Source organism: Rosa rugosa, chromosome 3 (genome assembly GCF_958449725.1).
Source record: "Rosa rugosa chromosome 3, drRosRugo1.1, whole genome shotgun sequence".
Taxonomy (NCBI): Eukaryota; Viridiplantae; Streptophyta; class Magnoliopsida; order Rosales; family Rosaceae; genus Rosa; species Rosa rugosa.
The window spans coordinates 3090035-3105326 of record NC_084822.1 but is presented as its reverse complement, the minus strand read 5'-3'; the positions used below and the strand labels follow the sequence as shown (position 1 = coordinate 3105326).

At 40.6% G+C, this 15292-nt stretch overlaps 1 non-coding gene across 1 annotated transcript; it reads left to right on the top strand.

Annotated features, from left to right (window-relative positions):
• The first annotated feature begins 6551 nt into the window (after nucleotides 1-6551).
• Nucleotides 6552-6658, top strand: LOC133741630 (small nucleolar RNA R71). The gene has a single exon (XR_009862065.1). It is a non-coding gene; the product is annotated as a small nucleolar RNA R71 (small nucleolar RNA).
• Nucleotides 6659-15292: the final 8634 nt, after the last annotated feature.

Below are 15292 nucleotides of genomic sequence, written 5' to 3'. Positions count from 1 at the left end.
GAACGGTATGGGAAATAACAAAGATCCTAAGGAAATTAGCAGAGCGCTATAAATGATATGAGAGATGTAAGAACTTTGATATCTCCTCAAAGAAATCAACATAGAACACATGAAGCAAATAGTAATAATTTTTTTTTCAAGGCCAAACGTCATCTTTTTGGGTCTTTGCTTCATTCTAACCCCCAACAATTACAAAGTAAGATGTATCGAATCCAAGAAAGTATTTGCTTTTCGATTCTTTTGATTTTTCTTTTCTTCGAAAAAGCACTTCCTTCTTCTATTTTTTTTTTCTCCGGCTATTCAACACCTTTTCTTTTCTTTTTTTTTTCTTTTTTTGAATTTTTTTCGATAGCCACTTTTTTTTTCTTGGATCAATTTACAATGAATTCCCCCACACTTGCTTACTAAAGTACCTTGAACATATGTATCTCTCAAAAATTTGCTCCACTAATTCCGTAGGATAGGGTAAAAGACATATCTATACTAGGCTCAGGGTTAAGGAATTTGTGGGTGATGAAAGAAAATGTTTAATGTAGGCTCAAAGAGGTTATCTAGGGGGTTGCACATCTTGTGTGCATAAAGGGACACAAGTTGATTTGGCTATGGTGGTAATCCTAGTGCCTTTATCCCTTAAGAGGTTCAAGCATTAGATTGGCAAAAAGTTTCGATAGACATGAAGACAAGTTCTAGCATTCTGTAGTTACATTAAAAGCTGCGGTCAATATGCATAGTCAAGATGAAACGACATGTGAAATCTACAATCCCTCGTCAAGAAAATAGGATGATCTAAGTTAAAACCACTAAAAAAAAATAGCACATATACAGGCTCAATAACTCACAAGGGTTAAATCAAGTTTGACTTGTCCTAGCATGCTTCAATCAAGTTTTAGTCATCACATAAGCCCTAACCATCTATTGCACCATAAATCAAGCATAATAATCATAAAAGTCTATTAGCAATTACTTAAGATTATGAATTCAAAATCATGCTTGCAATCAACTTGTAACCATATAATTCAATTCAATAGTTCATGCTCATCATAGTGTTGGAAGACTCCTAAAGACTCAACAAAAACAAAACCTAAATTTTTTTTTTTTTCAATTTTCAGTTTTTTTTTTTTTTTTTTTTTTGTCGACCGGTCGGCAGACTCTGCCGACTGGTCGGTGAGCTTCTGACCCTAAAATAGACAAACAACGACCGGTCGGCAGACTTCGCCGACTGGTCGGTGGATTTCGACAAAAACATGAAATTAAAGCCAAAACTCCTAAAACAAAGACTCTAGGCAAACAACAAAGTGTTAAACCTTCCCCCCACACTTGATCTAAACATTGCCCTCAATGTTTGACTATAAAGCACAACAATGAACAAATCAAGCATAAAGAAAAAGATCAAATACAACCAAAAACACACAATGGAGCAAATATAAACAAATAATAGAAATAAAAGAGAAGAGATAGAGAGATCAAATCTGTTTGGCAAGCACTTCAGCCGCTTCCAACTCTTCCATCATTGGGTTGCCTCCCAAGTAGCGCTTGCTTTAATGTCGGCAGCCAGACGGTGCACATCCTTTAATCCGCATAGGTGGGAACTTGGAGGGGCACCTCCTCCAAGTCATGCTCCACGAAAGACTCATAATAGGGCTTGAGTCTATGCCCATTCACCTTGAACACCTTTTCCGTGCGAATGCTCTTAATTTCCACTGCACCATGAGGGAACACATTAGTTATAACGAATGGTCCAATCCACCTAGAACGAAGTTTACCGGGGAACAAACGAAGACGAGATTCAAAAAGAATGACTTTTTGTCCAACGACAAAAGTTTTCCGCTTGATCATCTTATCATGGAAGGCCTTAGCCTTGTCCTTGTAAATCCTACTAGACTCATAAGCATCATTGCGTAGCTCCTCCAACTCATTGAGTTGCAGCCTCCTTTTTGTCACCAGCCGCTGCCATATCCATATTAAATTGCTTAATCGCCCAATAAGCCCTATGCTCAAGTTCCACCGAAAGGTGACATGGTTTGCCAAACACAAGCCGATATGGAGACATCCCAATGGGGGTCTTGTAAGCAGTTCGGTATGCCCATAAAGCATCATCTAAGCGTGAGCTCCAATCCTTCCGAGTGGGTCCAACTGTCTTCTCAAGTATTTGCTTCACTTGTCGATTAGAAACCTCCGCTTGGCGACTTGGTTGAGGATGGTAGGGCGTTGAGACCCTATGCGTGATATTGTACTTCTTCAACAAAGCTTCAAACGATCTATTGCAAAAATGAGTTCCTCCATCGCTGATGATAGCTCTAGGTGTTCCAAATCTCGAAAAGATATGCTCTTTAAGAAAACTCAAAACAACTTTGGAATCATTAGTCCGGGTGGCATTTGCTTCCACCCACTTAGAGACATAATCAACAGCTAATAGAATGTAAAGATAACCATTTGAAGAAGGAAAAGGTCACATGAAATCTATGCCCCAAACATCGAAGATTTCGACAATAAGAATAGGATTTTGAGGCATTTGATCTCTTGGGCCCAAGTTACATGTACGTTGACAACGATCACATGATACACAAAATGTATGCGCATCCTTAAACAAAGTGGGCCAAAAGAAGCCACTTTCTAATACTTTGAGAGCAGTCTTCTTAGCTCCAAAGTGACCTCCACAAGCATAAGAGTGACAAAAGGTTAATATAGAATGAAATTCAGTTTCGGGTACACACCTTCTAATCACTAAATCTGGGCAATGCTTCCATAGATAGGGGTCATCCCACACATAGTATTTGGCCATCTTCACCAACTTGTCCTTTTGAGCACGTGTGAAATCCTCCGGAATTTTCTTGGTGACCAAATAGTTGATGATATCCGCATACCAAGGATCAGAAGCTTGCATAGCAAACAACTGTTCATCCGGAAAGCTCTCACAAAGAGGAAGAGAATCCTCTTCTGCGTTGGAGCCATTGACAAGTCGGCTAAGGTGGTCAGCTACAACATTCTCGCTCCCCTTCTTGTCTTTTATCTCAAGATCAAACTCTTGGAGTAGAAGCATCCATCTAATCAACCTTGGTTTTGCCTCCTTCTTGTTAAGCAAATACTTTAGAGCTGCATGGTCAGTGAAAATAGTAATTTTTGTTCCAACCAAATAAGACCTAAACTTTTCTAAAGTAAAAACTACAGCAAGAAGTTCTTTTTCTGTGGTAGAACAGTGTAGCTGAGCATCATTCAAGGTACGAGACGCGTAGTAGATGGCATGAGGAAGCTTATCTACTCTTTGGCCCAAAACAGCCCCAATTGCATAGTCAGAGGCATCACACATAAGTTCAAATGGTAGATTCCAATCCGGTGGCATGATGATAGGAGCTTCAATGAGCATCTTCTTGAGCTTCTCGAATGCAGCCTTGCACTCTTCATCAAAGACAAAGGGTACATCTTTCTGAAGGAGTTTGTACAAGGGTCTTGTGATCTTTGAATGGTCTTTGATAAAGCGCCTATAGAACCCTGCATGACCAAGAAAAGAACGTACCTCTCTCACACAAGTGGGAGGTGGTAAGGAACGAACAAGATCTATTTTTGCTTTATCTACCTCAATACCCTTAGCAGAAACAATATGTCCTAACACTATCCCTTGTTGTACCATGAAGTGGCCCTTCTCCGAATTTAAAACAAGATTCGTATCCTCACATCTTTTAAGCACTAAAGACAAATTATGTAAGCATGAATCAAAAGAATTACCGTACAAGGAGAAGTCGTCCATGAAGACTTCTATGATCTTCTCAACCATGTCAGAAAATATTGCCATCATGCAACGCTGAAACGTTGCAGGTGCATTACACAAGCCAAACGGCATCCTACAGTAGGCAAACGTACCAAAGGGACACGTAAATGTAGTCTTCTCTTGGTCCATGGGATCGATAGCGATCTGATTGTATCCTGAGTAGCCATCCAAGAAACAATAGTAGGCATGTCCTGCGAGTCGCTCCAACATTTGGCCAATGAATGGGAGAGGGAAGTGATCCTTGCGTGTAGCGGTGTTGAGCTTGCGGTAATCAATGCAAACTCTCCACCCGGTTTGCACCCTTGTAGGTACCAACTCATTATCCTCATTCTTGACTACGGTGATGCCAGATCTCTTTGGTACCACTTGAACAGGGTTCACCCACTTGCTATCAGAGATTGGATAGATTATCCCCACATCTAGGAGCTTAAGAACTTCCTTCTTCACGACTTCCATCATTGGAGGATTCAATCGTCTTTGAGCTTCCCTTGAAGGTTTTGAATCCTCCTCAAGATGAATGCGATACATGCACATGGATGGACTAATCCCCTTAATGTCTGCAATGCTCCAAGCTATGGCTTTCATGTGCTCTCTAAGAACTCGGACAAGCTTTGCCTCCTCATGTGCCGAAAGGTTAGAAGCAATAATAACCGGCAATGTCTCATTATCTCCCAAATAAGCATACTTGAGATGATCCGGCAATGGTTTAAGCTCTAATTTGGGTGCCTGAATCACAGAAGGTACAAGTTTTGCATCTGAAACTGGAAGGGAAATAAAGTTAGGAGGCTTACCCTGTACTTGAGGGCGTGCCTCAAGTGCAGCGACTATTTCCATGAGCTCATGGTTCCAAACTACATCGTTGGAGACCCTTGGATTGGTGTCTTTCTCCTGCATTTGTCCAGTTGAAGTATCACCTTTGACTAGTTGAAAATCATTTTGCTCCAATCCCAATTCTAATGTGCTCTTGAGTTTATCCTCCCTCACACTTGCAAAGGTATCCTGCACAAGATAATCAAAGGCATCTATGGAAAAACAAGTATGAACATCATTCGGATACCTCATGGCCTCAAAGATGTTGAAGCATATAATGTCACCATCAAATTCCATTGTTAAGGTCCCCTCATAGACATCAATCTTTGTTCGTGCAGTTCTCATGAATGGGCGACCAAGAATGAGAGGAAGGTCGTATGGCATAGGCTTAGGCTCCATCTCCAAGACAAAGAAATCCGCTGGAAAGATTAACTCTCCCACTTGCACCAAGACATCTTCAACTATGCCCTTAGGATAGGCTATAGAACGATCCGCTAGTTGAATGGTGACTTGAGTATCCTTGAGCTCACCTAACTTAAGAGTTTCATACACAGTATATGGCACTAGATTAATAGAAGCTCCTAAATCAAGTAAAGCTTTTTCAAACCTGCGTTCCCCAATTGTGCAAGGGATGGTGAATCTTCCAGGATCCTTTAACTTAGGAGGTAATTTTCTCAAAAGTACCGCTGAGACTTCCTCACTAAGAGCCACGGTTTCCTTATCTTTATACCTCCTCTTATTGGTACACAACTCCTTGAGAAACTTAGCGTATTTGGGCACTTGTTTGATGGCATCCAAAAGAGGGATGTTCGCTTGGACTTTCCGAAAGGTTTCCAAGATGTCTTTCTCATGTTGCTCATTCTTTGAGTTCATGAACCTGCGAGGAAAAGGGATACAAGAAGACATAGGGATAGAAGCATCATTGTTAGCCTTAAAAGAATTCAAAGAAGGGTTAGGAGTGCCCCGATTTTCGACTGGCTGACGAATTTCCTTCGAATTGTCAAAATCTGACTTTTCTGTGACGACTGGTCGGCGGGTTTCGCCGACTGGTCGGTGGATTGCCAAATTTCGATTTTTGATATTTTCAGCTTCGTTTTTGGATTCTTTTTCTTCGTCCAAAGCTTCTTGAGACTTCTCTTTGGCCCTTATTGGTTCCTCCAATTGCTTTCCACTTGTCAAAGTCATGGCATGGAACTCTGCAACACTCTCACCCTTAGGATTAGGCACAGTTGTGCTTGAAGGAATGCCGGGAGGCCTATTTTGCATATTACTTGCAAGTTGCCCAACTTGTCTCTCTAAGTTCTTGATTGATTGCCCTTGCTCCTTAAATTGAGCCTTGGTCTCTTGCATACATATAGAGGTATGAAGTGCCATCTCCTTGAGCATATCCTCCAATGATTTGCTTGAAGCTTGTTGAGGTGGAGCTTGTTGATGTGCTTGTTGTCTAAGGGCTTGGAAACCAGGTGGCGTGTTATAGACACCTTGAGTAGGCCGAACCACATTATCATTGTTGTTCCAACAGAAGTTAGGGTGATCCTTCCATCCAGGATTGTATGTGTTCGAGTAGGGGTCATACTTTTGCCTTGGTTGCCCCACAAAGTTTACCTGTTCCTCAGACAAAGTAGACATAGGACACCTATCAGTAGTATGGTCAGAATATGAACAAATAGAGCATACTTGAGGTGATTCCTTAGACCCATTGCTCATGACATTCACTAACATATCGAGTTTTCTCTCCAAGGCTACCATCTGATTTTGCATCCCATTCTTAGTGTCAAGCTCATAAACTCCACGACCTCTTGCTCGCTTATCCCTTGTGTGAAACTGCCGATTGTTATCAGCCAAGTCTTCAATGAGATCATATGCTTGCCGGCCAGTCTTATTCATGAATGTCCCTCCACAGGCCGAGTCTACGCTACCCCTATTAACCGTGTCCAAACCATCATAGAAATATTGAACCAAGTCATCCAGAGCAAAATTATGATGGGGGCACTTCCTTTGCAGCTCCTTAAATTCCTCCCATGCCTCATATAGAGTATCTCCATCCTTTTGACAGAAATTTTGTATTTCTCTTCTCAGCTTCCTTGTCAGTTGGGCCGGAAAGTACTGCTTAAGGAACTTTTTGACCATTTCATCCCAAGATGTGATAATACCTGCAGGTAGAGAGTATAGCCAACGCTTAACATCATCTTTTAACGAAAATGGGAAAAGAAGTAACCTGAGGCCTTCAGGAGGCAGATGCTGAATGGTCTGCAATTTGCATATGTCCAAGAATTCCCTAATGTGAACATTAGGGTCCTCAGATGGGGATCCCATATATTTGGGCAACGAGTTAATCAACTGCACAGGAATGGAATAGGCATGATTGTCGTCCGGTGTATAATCAATGCATGAAGGAGATTCAGAAGTTGTTGGGACGAAGGCATCCTTTAGTGGTCTTGCTCCAGCCATCTCAACTTTGGGGGGTTCCTCGAACTGTTCCTCTTCGTCTTCGTGCACCGAATGTGCAGGTGAATGTGAAGCTGTGTACTTCTCTCGGTCCTCCTCTCCTTGCGAAGATGTAGAACCCGCCGTTGGGCCATTAATTGGCAAACACGTTTCCTTCGTTTGCTTCCTATTCAACCTGCAGGTGCGTTCTATCTCAGAATCCAAAGGAAGGAGTTTACCTTCTGAAGTCCCCGGTGACACGGCGCCAAAAATTGATCGGTTTTTTTTATGCCAACAATTTTCCTACTACCGATTTGAATGTCAATTGTAGAATAAGGAAGTAGGGTCTCCCGCAGAGGACTTATGGAACTAATTGTAAGACTTTCTGAGTTTAAGAGTTGATTGTGAAGTTTGTAAAGACAATTGAAAGTAAATAACAAATAATGAAAGTGCTTAAGATTGAGAATCAATAGAGAAGCGGAAGTCAGGGAATGTATCCACCACCAATCAATCAAGTATGCAAACCATGTTTAACCTAGTCTTATTTATCTATGGATGAAGACGCTCAAGTTAACCCAACGCCTGAATTAACCTATTGTTTTTCCTTACTTGTATGCTAGGTGAGAGACGCTCTACACCTAACCTATTTCCTAAAATGCAACCTAGGTTGACGCAACTCTAGATTTAACACAAAGAAATCATTAAGATTAAGAAAAACGAGACATCACAAGACATCATGGGTACGACGCGTCTCAATTAATCTAGGAATCTAATCACTCGCCTTATAGACGATTTACTACTCTAGAACTTTCAACGGAACCTTCTTAAAAGGAACAGGCAATGATCATTCATAGCAATAGAATCCTAAACATGCAATCTACGTTGGCCACCAAAGAAAGCACATAAAGAAATCATCAATGTAAAAATAGTGATTAAGTTCTCATCCATTGAATAAACAAAAACTAATTAAATGTCATAGCATTGCATACAATCATGATTGGGGCTTCAACATGCCCTAACTAGTTAGAATTTAGTTGCACATGATTTGAATTGGAAGCACAAAAGAATTCATAAGCAAAGTAAAACAGAAAAACCCTAAAAATCAAGTTGGAAAAGTCGTCAGAACGACTGGTCGGCGGAATCTGCCGACTGGTCGGTGGATGGCTGATCTGCTTTCTTCTGCTAGGGTTTCTTGCTTGATTCTCGCGCGTAAGCCTTTTTTCGTTAGCTTTTCTAGCCTTTTTATAGTGCTCTTGAGTCCTCCTTCATTCCTTTTTTGGTTTGAGAGTCCTTAAAGTGTAGAGAAGATCAACTTCTTAATTCTCTGATTGAATTAGGATTTCTCCACATCACTTTGTCCAATGAGAATTCGTCATGTCATCATCAATATCTCTGCGAATATCTCCATAATTTTCTGCAATATCTCCATGGATTGGGCTTCTCGTTCAGTCAAGGTCTTCTGCTTGGGCTAGGACTTCAAGCTTTTCCTTATTTGCGCATCTTTCCTCAATATTATCTTCTTGTATATTTGCTCCGAAAAACCTAATAAACACAAAAGTAAATAAATAAAGAGAAAATAGAATAAACTAACGAAGATTAATATAGGGATTAACCATATACACATCGCATAAAATGCTCCTATCACCTATTCACATGAACAACTCTCAAATTGTTCTGAGCCCCAAGCAGCAAACTTAAATATAAATGACCCAAAACTGAGGTGTTAGAATCAGACTGACAGAGTTGTCTTTGCACCTCTTGTGCTTCTGTTTCCATAACAGCAAGCATAAACCCCTACTCAACAGAAAAATGCAACGCACGTTGACAGGCTAGCACCTCGGCATGTTAAGCATGGCTCCCCTAGAATCCCCGATCACAAAACCAAAACCACCCTTTCTAGTAGTATGATGAAAAGAACCATCTACATTGATTTTCACAAGACCAACTGTAAGGGGTTTCCATTTCACTACTCGTCATCCTCGATTAGTATTGCTTGGAAACTTAGAGTTAAGAGCTCGAAATTCATGAACACGAGAAACAGCCCTCAACCCCACATCACAGGCTTGACTACTCTTCGCTTCCCAAACTCTGAAATTCCTCTCTCCAAATACTCTAAAGATAATAGACCAGTTCACCACAATCCTTGAGAGCTAGACTCTTAACACAATAATTCAACCAAGATAACAGATTAAGATTCTCAGTTTGAAGATGGTAACAGACCTGTCGCAACACCCCATGGCTCTGCAGAATCTGTATAGTGTAAGGACAATCCTGACAAATGTGAAGAGTCGACTCGTTAGAGCCTCCACACAAGGTACATATCTGGGATTCTAACACTACTTGTTTTGATGCCAGCCGATCAAGGGACGGTAGTATATCGTGACACACCTTCCAAATAAAAATCTTAGCCACGTTTGGAATCAACAACTTCCAAAGTTTTTTCCAAAAGCCCCTATTAACCGACAGCATGAAGGGGCTACAGCTATTAGAATTAGCAAATGAAAATCGATAGGCATATTTAACTGAGAATTTACCATCCCTTTCCAACTTCCACACTAACCTGTCAGGGACCACCCTCGAGCTAAGAGGAATATTAAGAATCACTTCGGCCTCTTCCGCTTGAAACAGACTTCTGATTAAACTTATATTCCATCCTCCAGACACTCCAATCAGGTCACTAACTCTAGTCACAGCTGCCTGTGCCGTAACATTACTACTTGGCTTGCCACTAGGTAATGCAGGTAACCAGGAATCTGTCCAAATATCTACAGATGCCCCATCTCCAATCTGCCAATGTGAACTTTCGTCCAAGAGTTTCCTAGTGGAGAAAATACTCCTCCACGAATAAGACGGAGAATCATGGGACCTGGCAGACCAAAAGGTATCCTCAAGGAAATATTTGGCCTTATACAAGTGAGCAATCAAAGAAGATAGATTATTAATCACCCGCCATGCTTGTTTGGCCAACATTGCATTATTGAAGTTGGATAGACTTCGGAAACCCAAACCCCCTTCCTCCTTCGGATTACATAACACATTCCAAGTCTTCCAATGAATCTTCTTTTTATCCAAAGTTGACCCCCACCAAAACCTGGCACACATCTGTTCCAAATCCTCACAAAAGGTTTTTGGGAGTTGAAAAATACTCATAGCATATGTAGGAAGAGCTTGGGCTACCACCAGAATAAGAATATCCTTACTTGCTCCACTCAACAACTTCCCCTGCCAAACTTGAAGCTTCTTTGCCAAGTTATCCTTGATATACTGGAATGTAGAAGTCTTATTCCTCCCCACATACGTAGGTAACCCAAGATACCTCTCATAGGACTCCACAACCTCCACTCCCAAAAAGCTAGCGAGTTCCTCTTGCATATCTTCTGTAACATTTTTACTAAACACCACAGAACTTTTGTTAAAATTGACTAACTGACCTGAAGCTTGTCCATATGTCTCAATAACCTCCTGTAATTCATAGCAAGCATCAAACGAAGCCTGTGCATATAACATACTGTCATCCGCAAAGAGGAGATGATTTACTAATGGAGCATTATCGCACAATTCAATTCCAGGAAAAAGCCCCAGACGTTGTTTTTGCCATAATAAGGCAGAGAACCCTTCTGCCCCAAGTAAGAACAAATAGGGGGATAGAGGATCACCTTGACGTAACCCTCTACTCGGACACACATACCCTCGGGGCTTCCCTCGCACTTGAAAGGAATATCTCACCGAGCTAACACACTGCATAACCATAGTTATCCAATCTTGTGCAAACCCAAATCTATGCAAAACCTTTTGGAGGAACGACCACTCCATTCTATCATAAGCTTTACTCAAATCAAGTTTCAAAGCCATGACACCTTCCACACCTGCCCTCTTATTATGTATAAAGTGAGCGATCTCATTAGCCACCAAAATATTGTCAGTTATCAGTCTTCCAGGCACAAATGCGCTTTGGAAAGGGGAAATTAACCCCGGTAATATCAGCTTTAATCTATTAACCACTACCTTTGAACAAATTTTATAAATAACATTGCAGAGGGCAATTGGACGCAAATCCGACATCTGCTCCGGATTATTCACCTTTGGGATTAGGCAAATATGAGTGAATTTGATTTCACATAGTAACTGACCTGATTGAAGAAAGCTTTGCACCGCCGCTGTTATATCCTCCTCAATAGTCTCCCAATAATGCTGAAAAAACAAAGGAGGCATACCATCCGGACCAGGCGATTTTGTGGGAAACATCTGAGATAAAGCACATTGAATTTCCTCACGAGTATATGTGGCACATAGTTGATCATTCATAGCCTGTGTAACACAAGGTTGGAGGCTGCCAGGGTGGTTTCAACCGCTTCCAAATCAATAGCTTGAGCAGTAAACATTTTGGAGAAGTAGGAAGTGACGATTTGTTCCATGCCTTTGTCATCATCATGCCAAACTGACTTGACTCATAAACTTTCGCAAGCGTACGAATCGTTGTCAAGTAAGAGAAGTATTAAAACCTTGATTATCGTACCTCGGGGATTAGGTGTTGGACCTAACCGAGGTAATTGGCGCTAGAATAACTTAAAAGCATACAAGGAAAACTAAAATAAAATACTCACAAGACACCAAGCCTCGGCAATGCTCGGCTTAACTCACACTAAGCCTAATCAAAGCCACTAACTTTTAGCCCAAATGAGTTATGCACAATGGAAGGTAGAATTTTGTTTTGGAGTTTTGAATTGGGAATTAACTAAATTAAATGCAAACTAAAATAAAAGCAAACAACTAATTATCAAGCAAGAAATTAAATTTGGATTTCAAATTAATGGAAATATGGGAGTGTCGGGTGATTCACACTAACTATCTTGTAAACATCGATGCCAATTTCATAAATGCATGCATTTCCTATATGTGTCGAGTCCCGTATCTAGTACCGGTTAAGGCTACTAAACCAATTATCATTTCGGTGTATCGATTATGCCGGTTAAGGCCACAATCAACTCTCTAATTTGGGCATTACGCCGGTTAAGGCCGCAATATCCAAAATTAGAGGCCTAGAGAGCAAGATAATAGAGACCCAAGCAAGCTTAGCTACAATTAAGCTAGCTAATAGTCACCACACTTAAATCCTAGATGCAACAAGAACAATAAGTTGTCAATTTATCAATTTACTCATCACAATTGCCCACAACATAATTTCAAAGGGTGACAAAGCCTAGAAACATGCTTCTAAGGACCAATAAATTCGGATTTAAAGCATACACAAAGGAAATTGCATTTATTAAAATTAAAGCATCAATATTTATACAAGATGAGTTAGGGCTTCACAACCCTAATTCCCAAAATTGAACTACTCACAACCCATACAAGAATCCATCAACAAAAGTATATAAAAATTATGAAATAGATAATAAGGAAAAGAAGAGAGAGTTAGCTTGGTCACTTCTAGCTATGAGCTAGTATAAATCAAGTAATTTCTTCACCCAACTACCCAAATTAAGGTGTGGTACTCTTGATGATGATTCCTTTGAGACATTGAGTGAGTCCCAAAAAGATAAAAATTAGAGAAAAGAAGATAGTGAGTAGTGATGGGTGAAAGAAATGAGAAGGAATGAAATGGGGGTGGCTGCCGCTGTTGTTGGAGAGGAGAGAGAGTTAATGGATCTGGGGTGTGCGGCTGGTGCGGCGCTGTAGGTTTTCTCCAGGGTGAGGTGCATAGGATTATAAATATATATGGAGGGCTGGCGGTGAGAAGGATAATTGTGGGTGGTAGGTCGTGAAGGAGGCGAGATGGAATGGGACACGTGAATAGTAAGGTGAGGTGGCATCGTTTGATTGGTGTGCTGAAGAAAGAATGAAATAGGGGCTGATAATGGATGGCACGTGCATGGATGCCTGATAATTAAACTTTTGTTTAATTAAACCAAAGTTTAATTAAACAAAGCTTAACTGCAGCTTCTTTCTACATTTTTTTTAATTATTATTTTGTTTTTTTCTTTCTTTCTTCATAATCTCCTTCCCTTCAGGACATAATTGCACACACTATTTTTGGGTCCTCGAGTTCCGCTTTCTCGTTGACGATGACCAAGGTTGACCGTGTCGACAATTTTCGTCCTTTTGTCGAAAACTCAAATTAGCTTAATTTTTGCACAACTTCTTCCGAAATCCTCAACTCCGCTTATTTACTACAATAAAAATAAAAATATATTAATTACATAATAATTGACTTGAGAATTTACTTATTTATAGTGTTTTAGATATAATTACATGCATAAAATTAAATACGTGTAATCACAAACCTCATGCTCATCATAAAGGCCCAGAAGCATATTTTTCCTTCGTCTGTTCGACGCCTTCTATGGAAGAAGCATGTATTCCTATCTCCCTCCTTTAACCATGTAACTTTGGACCTTTGACGCCAAAAAGTTTCCTCCTGCGATAACAAAGTTTGTAAGCGATCCAGCAAGCTCTTCTTCTCTGACTGCACCGCCTCCGAAATGGGAACATCCATAAGCTCCTCCAGACGCTCCCGAATACCCAACATGCTCATCTGCCTTGCTTTAAACACCTGTTTCTGCCATTTATCCAACTTCATGCGAGTGTGCATAATCTTCTTGGTCACACAGTACATGGGAGTACCGGTAACGTCGATATTCCACCCCTCCTCCACTATGCCATCACACTCCTGGTGTTGCAACCAATATGCCTCAAATTTGAAACGATAATGGCGTGGCTGCTGAACCAAAGGAACGGAACTGGCCCACAACAGAATTGGAACGTGATCCGAGTCACTTGGGAGTAAATGACGCAATTTAGAATGGCCGAAGAGATCACACCATGTGGGAGTACATACTGCTCTGTCCAGTCGCAGTTGAGTCTCAGAATTCCACCAAGTGCACATGGAACCATAGAAGCCTAAATCTAGTAGATCACAATAGCCCATAGCCTCCCTAAAACCCCGCATTTGCCTCTCGGTCCTCACCGGACCGTCAATCTTCTCAGAACTGTTGAGAATTTCATTAAAATCTCCGATAACGACGTCCCAAGGGAGCGAATCAAGATCACTCAGCTCCCTCATCAAAGCCCAAGAACGATCCCGATCCACTGTTCTGGCAAAGCCATAAAATCCAGTCAACCACCAGTTAGGTTCACCTGCTCCTCCGTTAATCACCAAGTCAATATGATGGGCAGAAGTTGTACACACCTGAACCTGGACATCCTCATTCCAAAACATGCCTAGACCCCCAGAATTTCCATCGCTCAGGACCTCCTTGAAGTGTTGAAACCCTAAGGCTTTATGTAGATCGAGAAAATCCGATTTGCGACTTATCTTCGTTTCACAAAGAAAAACCATTTGGGGACGATTCTGAGATATAATATCCTTCAACGCCCTACGTGTTGCATCATTGCAGATTCCCCTACAATTCCAGCTTAAGATATCCATATTCATGGCAGATTAGAACCCGCAATCTAGAACCCTAGACGCAACCCTAGGTCAGTTAGCCCTAGGTCAAAAGTTTCTATTGTAGAGTTCGTGTTTCTCAAAGTTGGATGGATAGATAGAAGTTGTTATAGTACAATGAGATTAAAATATAGCTAGCATTGTTAAAAGTTGTTATAACATTAAAACTGATCCAATGCTAACTCACATATGCATATATGTAGTTTATTTATTTTTGGGCGGCATGCAGCATCAATAGTAGCTGTGAGTTTCTCAAAAAATAAAAATAAAATATAAAGAAAAAACAGCCAAGATACTTTAATTTCTTGCATTTTCGAAAACATAGCTGTGAGTTAGAAACTCAGAATGAACAAAGGTGGGTTGGAATGAAGAATCCCATCCATTCTAATTGACGTAGCCAACACAATGTACCTACATTTCGACTAGAAAGGCCCCTCTTGGTGATATTCTATCATGTAACCAAGTCTTGTGCAAGAAAACCTAGAATGGATACTGCCATCTTGGCTGAAATTACGATATAACATTTCAATTCTCGACCCAAATCCTTATCGAAAACCAAGCCTAAATCAAAACGACATACGTCTTGGCATTATCTATATATATTTCATTTCACAGTTACATGGAATATAGGTATCCCATGTTTATATAAGCAAAGTGGTGCAAGAAGAGAATGAGAATAGAGGACAATATGCCCCATATTCTTGGACATCCCTTTATGGATCAGTATTATTCCCGACATTAATTACATGGTTATAACAGCAACAGTATGAGTTTTTAACTCCAATATGGTCCAATGCTTAAGTTTCAGACGTCCTTTCACACTTTATCAAATGCTCTGGCTT